Below are 10,619 nucleotides of genomic sequence, written 5' to 3'. Positions count from 1 at the left end.
ACCAACAACCAACAACAACAACAGGAAATTTTAGAGCCAGTGCAGCTATCGAGATGAACAATAGAGGCTTATGCAGAAGGAAGTAGAAATGTTCTACACTCTTCCAAATTATTCGAAGAGTACTGTAGGTGCAACTATAAATAAGCTTAAATATTCATTCTAAGCCTCCAATAAGCCGCGAATTAAAACAGTACTGTAGGCTTACTATGTTTTTCTTTTACAGACGGCAGAATGACAGAAACGTCCAAAACCAGGTTCTCAGGAATATGGCACGAAACCGGTCATTCGAATGAAAATCAAGAAGATATTAGAAGAAATTACTTCTCGACTAATTGGACACGGGAAAGCCGCAAGGAAGTATTACATCCCAAGACAAACCATTGTGAACAATTTGAGAAACAAGAATGACGGAAAAGCTGGAAGGCCCACTGTTCTTACCAAGACTGAAGAGAGATGTTTTGTAAAAGACTGTATCAGTGTCAGTGATACGGTTCTTCCAATATCAGTATCTGACTTCAGGTGCATGGTTAAATCATGTTACCTGAAAAAGAACAGTAGACTGCCTTGCTGATAATATGCTTGAATTGGCCTGGGGAAAGCCATTTTTAGAGAGACATAGTTCTGAACTGCCTCACAAATTTACAGTCAATATTTAAACGAAGGGTGCTGCTGTAAATGAGAATGTAATCAATATCTTTTATAGAGAAATACAAAGCCGAGGTTAAAGGCCGTCCTGCTGAAAAGTTTACAGTTTTGACGAAAATGTGTTTCATGACATACCAGCAAAAGAAAGCTCTTATTTCGTTGGACATGTCGACGTCCTGAGAAAACTGAGGACACCTCAAGACCGTGCTTCACTCTTATGTTGTTGGGGAATGCAGCAGGAGAATTCCTTCCGCCTTATCTTATTGATAAACGTAAACGAAAATGGACTGACTGGATATACAGTCACCTCCTGGAACGCAAATAAACACAGCAGAGTGGGTGGCTAGAACAGAGTTGATTGACAATTGAATTCAAACTCACTTCCTCATGTTTGCCTCAGATACGGAAGGAAGGAGATTAATATTTGAAATATTCTCTCTTCTCAAATCTCAATGAAAACTTCAGAACTTTGTGAGAAAAGAACACATAGTTCATTTGCATTCCACCGAACGCTACTAGTATTCTGCGATCTTCATATCTTGTTTATTTTTCTCCTCTGAAGAGATTCTTTGTTACTGGACGACGACTGCAAATGAAAAGAAGAAACAGCGTTTTCTGAAGGGTACATTTAGTGGCGCATTGGCGAATATTTTGCGTTTAGGTGAACAGACAACTACTACAAATTTAGTGAAAGAACTGAGAAATGTGGATATTAAAGGCGATGGGAGACTTAGAGTATCTCCCTGTTACGCTAGAAAGGAGTCTTGTGTTACGATACTTGTGGGAACTGAATTCCCGAAACGTTCGGAGACGGCGAGAAAGACTTCAATGTGAGGATCGTCAAAACGTATATGTTCCCCATAGAAACAGAATGATATGGACATTATTTCGGGAGAGGATGTGCATCAAAAAGAAAAAAACATATTTCATAGCCATGTTTTTATTTAATTTGAAATGCTGTTCAATTCGCCTAAACTTTGAAGAGAGGTTTATATTTCATCAGTCTGACCCTTAGTGGGGAACTAATGTATCAGTAAAGAAGTCGATGTTCTTGCATACAGGTGTTAATACTACATAGTTCACCAACACGTACTGCCGTGAGCAAAAGACTAACTACCGCCCTGCCATCTGTTGGCGACGCCAGGCAACAATTGTATGGCCCACCTTTCACCGACCAGTAGCAGCCGACAGCTGGCAGTTACATTTATTTCGCATTGTGACGTCTTGTCAGAAAGTATTTGAAATAGAGTTCATCTCCACAGTGATGTATTTCTTGTTCTTTAAAGACTTTGATGTAAGGGAGCGAATATTTGCAGTACTTATCACAAGAATATTTAATACTCGTTATGGTAGTTCGTGGCAAATGCTATATATTTCGCAGCTATTGCGTACTGATTTCGGTTAAATGACCAACGCTACAAATCGATCGGTAATTTTTGGAGAGGTGCATCTTAACGTGGTTTATACCTCGTGTACCTCGTATCGTGAGCCAAGTATTAGCAGTGTATGTGTTAAATTGTTAAGGTAGAGCTACGGAGTAGGTTGTAGAGGTGGGCCAAACGGTTGTCCTGGAGTAATCGTTATCACAGTTCCCGATATTCTTTGATAACCGTTGTCGTTAACGGTTATTAATAATTGTTAAGTTATTTTTCGCTAGCGAATACCGATTACTCCGACAGTTAAATTACGACATAGTTGGAATCCATCAGTTTAGTTAATAGTTATCAGTATAACTGCGAGTAGTGTGAAATGGCAGGAATGTCGTATGAATCGTGTCATAACCTTAGCTAATTAACTCCGGGTATATTTTAGTTGATGTTAGAACGATTATTAGTGTTTCATATTATATGTATGTAGGTTATCGGTCGCTATTAGAAATATTATCCTCGCAGCTGCAACAGAAAGTACGCGGAACTTCGCCACAACGCTGTTTAAGTAAAATGTTAACAACGTGCGTTTTTAAGTTTGAAGAAATATGTAAACTGAATACTTTAGGTTAAATTCGAAGCTTAATTTCTTGTGTTGTTTACTTAATAGAATAAGTGTACTGTCTTGTAATACAACACAAAAATATACGTAATGTGAATGATTCGTTTACTCCTCTACAAGATAGTCATATGGTTGAAAGTGTGAGTACGCTAGTTGGAAAACTGCTCGATTTCTCCAGCTGCAGCGTGTGTATGACATAGGATGAATGGTAGCGTCCGATTCCACCCGTCTGCTTTGACCCCGTGACGTAAGGTTCTATAATCCCATAACATATAAAGACATGCATACCGCAAAGATTGACAGTGTTAAATTTCTGGGATTATAACTCGATAATAAATTCAGTTGGGAAGGGCTTACCACAGAATTGCTAAAGCTCATAAACAAATCTGTATTTGCAGTTAGAATGCTGTCAGATGTAGGAGACACAAATGTAAAAAAGTTAACATACTATTTTTATTCTGTTATGTCATAAGGAATCATATTCTGGGGTAACTCTTCAGCGGAGCAAAAGTATTTAGCATGTAAAAGCATGTAGGCCTAAAAAAAATCGTTTGTGGTATAAATTCAAGAACACCATGTAGAAACCTGTTCAAGGAACTTCATATTCTAACCACTGCTTTATAGTATATTTATTCTTTAATGAAATTTGTTGCAAGTATTTCCAACCAATAGCACAATACATAGTATCAATACCAGGAATAGGAACAGCTATCTACATAAAGATCTAAAATCACTTACCTTGACCAGAAAGGGGTTCAACATTCAAGAACACACATTTTCAATAAAATTCCAGCAACCATTAAAAACTTTGTTTCAGATAAAGCACAGTTTACTGAAAGTTTGAAAGACTTTTTGATAGGCAAATCCTACTTTATAGATCTTAACAGGGACTGTTAGACCAGCTTAAGTAAAAATTCTGCTACCAGCATATTTCAGTTTTGACAGCACTTGGTCACAACAGTCAAGATCAGGTATTCTGTGTGTGATAAATTTATTAAAAGTGCATAACTATGTTTTGTTCTGGCAGTATATTAATACTGTACATATTAGCAGCTCCAGTTTTCTGCAATATGTTCACATATTTTGACAATCTCGTGACCGATGACAATGGTGGTAAGTTTTATATTCAAATGCTTTATGTTATACTTTGACATGTTGCACATCCATGAGAATCATCTCATTTTTGGGTCCCTGGGACAAAAACAAGTTAATCTAATCTACAGTGAGGGCTTTGATTTTGTGGTGGGAGAATGACTAATGCATATGTCCAAGCCTTCAGTTTGTTGTGTATCTGTCATGTTTGGCATTATTGTATACAGAATTCCAGTGCTGAATGATTGATTAACAACTCATAAGGCTTAATGTCTCAGATGTCATTACAATACCTTTTCACTCTCTTTATACAATTCTTCTTTGGATATCCAGATTGTGAGAGTATGAATTAATGGTATTGTGTAGGTAATACAAATTTGCAGTAAGTTTTCAGAAATCTGATCTTGACTGTTGCAGTAAAGTGCTGTAAAAACTGAAATAATACTTTTTACTTAAGTTACTCTACCAGTCCCTGTTAAGATATTCATCTATAGGAAATACAAAATGTCCTTTCCTGGGGAATGCTTTACCTGTGGATTCCACGTTTTGCTTTTTTTCTGTCTCACACGAGGCAATAACACGAATCCTTTCGAAACACTTCATCTGTCAATGCCAGCTGCCTGCTTTGATCTTTTTGCAGTTTAATATCATGACAGTTAACTGTCTGAATAGGTAAGACTAATTCATGAACAAGACAAGATGAGCACTCAAAATGAAGGGCTAAGTCTTGCATATAACAACCTCAACGTAGCAATGAGTGCACCTAACAGAGTTTTTCAGTGTTGCTTAACATAATAGAAAATGAACTGACTTGAGCTCTTTGAAAACAAAAAGCATATTTTATTCAAAAACGTTCATGTAGTATGCACAAGTGCTAATAGGCCCAAATGTAAGTAAATCTATACTTTTATTTAAATACACTGACAAAGTGTCTGACGTGATTATTGTTGTAAGCATATTGTATTCATGCCAAATATACCTCCGTGAAATGCTTCAATTGCAATACCTATGTTTGAAGTGTACACTGGACAATGTTCCCGCATAAAAGTGATATGCTCCAAACTATGTATAAAATGTTTCAAAGTCAATGGCCAAAAACTAATTAAATGAAAGAAAGCCTATTTGCAATGGATGTGTACAAATTGAGAAAACTCATTTTTCTCTCGCTAATGCCACAAAGCTAAGTCTCACCAAATTACATAAGTTTCTTTGTATTCAAGTTGACCTGATACAGCACTGGCACTTTTCATCATGATGCTACCAAGCATTAGTGATGGGGTGTACTTGGAGAAGATACTCAACTATGTTCCATTTTTAGATCACTGCCAATACTCAAGGCATTTCAGTAAGTTTAAAATCCCTAGAAAGTATTAACATGTTGCATACACACTACTACACTTCATAGCTTTCCATACTATGTATGAGACAGCAAGTGTTTGTGCTCACAGTAGTGCCACAAATTTTGACATTTCTTGAGAAGGTAGGAGATGTGATACATGTATCACTTGAGATGAGTTTCCTATTCTGCCCCAAAATTAAAATATATATTACAGGATTACTGCACAGCTGTTTAATTTCTGTATGTTCTATGTAAGACACCCATGTTCATGAGACAGTAATATCACCTCAACAAAGACATCACCATGCCACATGAGAGATTACCTTATTTGTACATAAAATATATCCTAAAATGGTAGTAAGTGCTCGTCTTTGCGCTCATGGGTTTTCAACAAATTACTTAGAGTACAGGGAATAAAAAGAAGATAAGTTAAAATAAAAAATGGTAACCAACACAAATGTATGTACATGTGAGATGATCAATTTTATTCTGACTTTTCCACAATGATATGGAACACTTAAAACATTGCAGCATTATAAAGGGAATGAATAAATAGTTAACATGTCAGATACTGAGCAGAAACTCAGATTGGAAATGGCAAATAATCTGCCATGGCCTATTCAGTGGAACCAACAAAAGTATTTGCCTAAAGGAATTTAGGGAACCCACAAAATGTAAATCAGGATGTTCAAACAGGCGAAGGATCCCAATGCACCTGAATGGAAATTCGGTGCCATAACCACTCTGCAATTTTCTCAGTAATTTAACATGTGACCACAAATACAAATGTATAAACTTTTTTATTTCATCCAAGAATATCTCAACATAACACAAAAAACATCAATAATTCAAAATATGGGTATACACACAATGTGTAAAGGATCTCTTTAAGGGCAGGACAGGTGGTCAGCCGTGGCCTTGATGAAGGAACCATCCCGGCATTTGCCTTAGCGATCCAGGAAAACCCGAATCAGGATGGCCAGACAGAGCGAACCCCATCCTCCCGAATATGAGGTCAGTGCTGTTAATAGCTACACTGCCTCATTCGGTTGTTACCTATTATACAATGTTCTGATTTACATGAAAATAGATCTTACAACTAGCAAAAATAATGATTAAATATATACACAATTACATATGCAATTACACTTTAACATTGTTCTTTATCACTTTACACAAACAGACCACACAACACTTTGTTCACGGAACTTCAATAAACTGCCAGAGGCTGCTTCAGCAGTTGCTGCATATATGAGTAGTTATCTGCAACAGAAGAACAGGAAACAAACAGCACAAATATCCTTGTCTAAAGACACTTTAGAAACAACATAAAAACTTGTAGCAACTACTTAGCTGACTCACATTAGTAGTAAACATATTCACTTAAGGCATGTCTAGCAATTAATTTAATATGTTCTTCAAACTTCTATATGTATGCTGATAACACTACACTGTAGAGTGTGACCACAATGAAACTAACAATGTAAGGGATATCTTCTACACAAATTCTGGGATGTTAACATCTGAATAGCTGTTCTCTGCAAAACTGTTTTTTATAGTTGGAGGGTCCAGCATGTGAAGCAAGATACTTAAACTTGTTAAAGACTTACTGAAATGTATCATTTGATGCAGTTTTAGATTTGAAGTTAACATTTAAATACCTCAGATAATGACTGACTTTTTCAGTAAACAAAATGTCCATGAAAGCATCTAATAATAATTCCCTGTCCCACAATGTAATTTTATTTTTTAAAGAGTAGAGCCCCTCCACACTGCCACTAGCAAAAGTTCTACAATCACTTCTGCATTGATTAGTTTTTTATCAATACAGGTCCATCAGGAGATAGAAAATGGATGAAAAATGTAACAAGAATTGAGATTTTAAGGGCAGAGGGCAAAACATGTCATGGCAAGCACCAAGGGGAAAAAATCCTCCACAACTGTTGGACAGGTAGTAAGAGCAGTAGCGGATTTCTTGCTGTCTGCAGCAGATCATGCAAGGGTAGGTCACATTAGTAAGTGGGTACCATGCAGTTTGATACTAGTGTTATAACCACCTGCACATCAGTACAAATGTATGTTGGAGCACATCAGGCTACAGTGGGGAAGGCCAGTTGCACCCTTTCTGTATTCCAACCTACTTACATTTAATTCCCGATTTAATAAAAATTATACTCTTCCATTTCTGGCACCCTTTCTAGAATACAAACTAGCAAAATTATGAGAATTTGTTGTGTTCCACCACAAACATAGGAAAACTTCCGTGTTTTGCAAATGAAATTTAGTATTGAGCACAGGATGTTTCACCAATTCACGTTTGGCATTTTCAGTGGTTTTCCTTTTGGTCCTATTCAAGAAACATTTCTTACAGTAAATATTTCTCAGCAGGTAACCTATACTGCAAGTTTGCAAAGGCTGAAGTGTTGTTATCATTACAATAAAACAATTTCAGTTAACATCTGAGGAAAATAGCAGCATATATTAACAATAATATATGGGTTAGTGTTAACACACATGAAACCGGTGTTAGTATCATTTTAAGAAACTTGAAATTCAAAATAATTGAATGTCAGAATGGGTGCTACAGCTAACAGTTTTTAAGTAAAGCAGAAAACAAAATGCTACTGTACTTACAAACTTCGAGGTGCCACATGCCTTGACACAGGCTACCAATAACCTAATAGTATTTTTGACATCTCATGCCTCACAGGTACTTAACTGGATTGCAATCTGATGATTGCTGCTATCAACATGAGAGATAATATAGTTGTATCCAGTGACCAAATTTCAAAGCCGATACTGAAATTAAGTTCTAAGTTACAAATTCCAGTATTTACATATACATCACTGGTAATCCATTCACGTGTCATAACATTAACCTCAGTGCAAATGTACCTCCATTTTAAGCGAAAGGTCAAGTTTGTCATTGTATGCAAAATACTATTACCTTATACTTCAAGTTTACCGCTATAGGACTGTGTAACATTTGCTGCTGCTGGAAGACTATCGGAGCCATAACTGGAACAAAGAGCTCCGAGTTACCACCTGCCAATATATACAAACTTCAATTTTAAACTGAAGGCGAAATATGTCATATGTATCCAAACCACTACCACATTATTCTTCAAGCTTCTCACATTATAGCTGTGTGACGTCTGCTGCTGCTGACTTCTGGAGCTGTAACAGAAACAAAGAGCTTTGAGTTACCATTTGCCAGTATACTCTTAAGGACTGTAACTGTACCTTCATTTTAAGTGAAAGGTGAAATTTCCCACACATGTATCCAAACCACTAGTACCTTATTCTACAAGTTTCCCATTTTATAACTGTGTGACATCTGCTGCTGGTGATTGACTTCTGGAGCTATAACTGGAACAAAGTGCTCTGACTTACTGACCGACAATATACATTAAACACTTCAACACAACACCACTAGTACTCTTTTAATGTAGCATAACAAATATATGCTATGGCCTACAGTTATATCTCCATTTTAAGGGGGAGATCAAATCTGCCAAAAATGTACCCAAACTAGACTTACCTTACTGTTATAATATCCCAAGTATTAAACGGAGACTCATCTGCTGGTGTTGGTGTGCCTCTCGAATCCACTACTGAAATAAACGTCTAAGATAAGAAAAGCATATTTTGGGGTATAAATCACCAGTAATCTCTCATTAAATACAATAAATAACACGTACCCTGTAACAGGAAATTCAGGAGTTAGTACTGTCCATATTTAGAAATATAAGTTTTTCAACTTTGGACGCCTTCAGCCGTGTGCGCCTTTCATTTATAATGATACCAGTTTTAGAAAATATTCTTTTGCATGGCACAGAAGTGGCCACTATGTTGAATTTTTCCCTTACCACTTTAGACATATTTGGGAAAATATATTGATTTTCACGCCACCATGCCAGTGGGTCCTCGCTTCTACTAATAACTGGGCTGTCCATGTACCTTTGTACTTCCACAATAGCAGCTGACTGAGGAGTGCCCCGGGGCTGTGTTGATTTTACAATTGCACTATAGACACCCCATACTGACAAGGGATCAGTGGTGGTTGGAGCTGACACAGTTTCATGGCTCTGGCCTGTGTTTGTCAGTCTTCTGTCACCCATCTTTTGTGCTACTAGTTCAATAAGCTGTTTCTTTGCATTATCTGCTGCAACTCGGCTTTCAAACACAAGAGATTTAAAGCGTGGATCTAGTAGAATGGCTACTCCTATAGACTTGCTCATCTCTACATTGTGGAAACGATCTTTCAGGCCTTTTGTTAATTCTTCAATGACAGTCCTTGTCACACTGTTAAATGGCCTTTTCAAAAGTTCTGCACACACTGATAATAATCCCCTTGTCAGAACAATAACCTGAAAATTGGAATAAGTTCTTCAATATAACACAAACAGTACAATATCTCAGAAATGATTATGCCATAATACCACAGCTAACATTTTAGCTAGAAAAAAGCTGCTTAAATTACTTGGCTGCCAGTAGGATATGACTCAGCACTAAGCTGTGTTGAAACCTGTGCAAATGGCTTCAGCACAGAGCTGAGTTCTGAGCAGAGATATTCTATTCCTCGTCTGTCAGTTGTTCAAAATCAACTGTGAATAGTACAAGTGAAGTCTTCACTGCATCTTTAATTTCAACTATTCGCTCCAACATACACAGAGTAGAGTTCCACCTTGTTGGCACCTCCTGCACCAGTTTTTTAACATGACCGGCCCCATTATTTTGTTGGTATGTCAGCAGTCTTTCTCTTGCCTTGCAGCTTCTCTTGAAGAATGCTACAATAGTTTTGACTTTCTGCTGAATTGATACAAAATGTTTTAGTGCATTCTGCACAATAAGATTTAGTGTATGTGCATAGCACCCAAAGTGTTTCCACTGTAAAATGGATACTGCATTTTTAATATTTGGTGCATTATCCGTCACAACCAGCAAAACTTTGTCAGCCTGAAGTTATCTGTCGTGCCTATTAGAGATGCCGACAGATTCGAAGCAGTATGTGCACCAGAGAATTGGGAACATCCTAACAACACAGATTGCAAGGTGAAATCTTCAGACACAAAATGCCCTGTCACCGCCATGTAACCTTCATTTGCTGCCGATGCCCAGCAATCTGTGGTCAAACAAACTGTCTTCGCAGCTGACAGTTTGTCTACCACTGTCTCCTTTGCTGCTGTGTATGCTGCTTGCAGCGTTACATCTGAAATATGCTTCCTGCTTGGTAACTCATAACCAGGATTAAGTGCCCGCACAAAACCCCGAATCTTCAACAACTGAAAATGGTTGGAAGTCTTTAGTGAACAGCTGAAGAAGTTGCCCATCTATCTTCTTTTTCTGATTCAGTCCGATCCTTTTGGGGAGGTACGATGTCATAGAACTTTGAACACCTTGCTGCATTGATGGGGCTGGAGCAGCTCGCTCCTCTTCCACGCTACTGGTGCCAAGGATCACCTCTACAGGAAGGGTTTCACCTACAGAAAAGTAGGTTTCATATCAGCATAAGCACAATAGAAATGATGCCATATTATTTTTGGTGATATAT

The 10,619-nt window shown here is 37.4% G+C and overlaps 1 long non-coding RNA gene across 1 annotated transcript; it reads right to left on the bottom strand.

Annotated features, from left to right (window-relative positions):
* Positions 1 to 8,268: 8,268 nt before the first annotated feature.
* Positions 8,269 to 8,804, bottom strand: LOC124553798. The gene is made up of 3 exons (XR_006968135.1): positions 8,767 to 8,804; positions 8,607 to 8,679; positions 8,269 to 8,434 (listed from the first exon to the last, which is right to left on the bottom strand). It is a non-coding gene; the product is annotated as an uncharacterized LOC124553798 (long non-coding RNA).
* Between the last annotated feature and the right edge of the window lie 1,815 nt (positions 8,805 to 10,619).

This window comes from Schistocerca americana, chromosome 11 (assembly GCF_021461395.2).
Source record: "Schistocerca americana isolate TAMUIC-IGC-003095 chromosome 11, iqSchAmer2.1, whole genome shotgun sequence".
Lineage (NCBI taxonomy): Eukaryota > Metazoa > Arthropoda > Insecta > Orthoptera > Acrididae > Schistocerca > Schistocerca americana.
The sequence above is the reverse complement of the archived record's forward strand: the minus strand, read 5'-3'. Positions and strand labels throughout refer to the sequence as shown.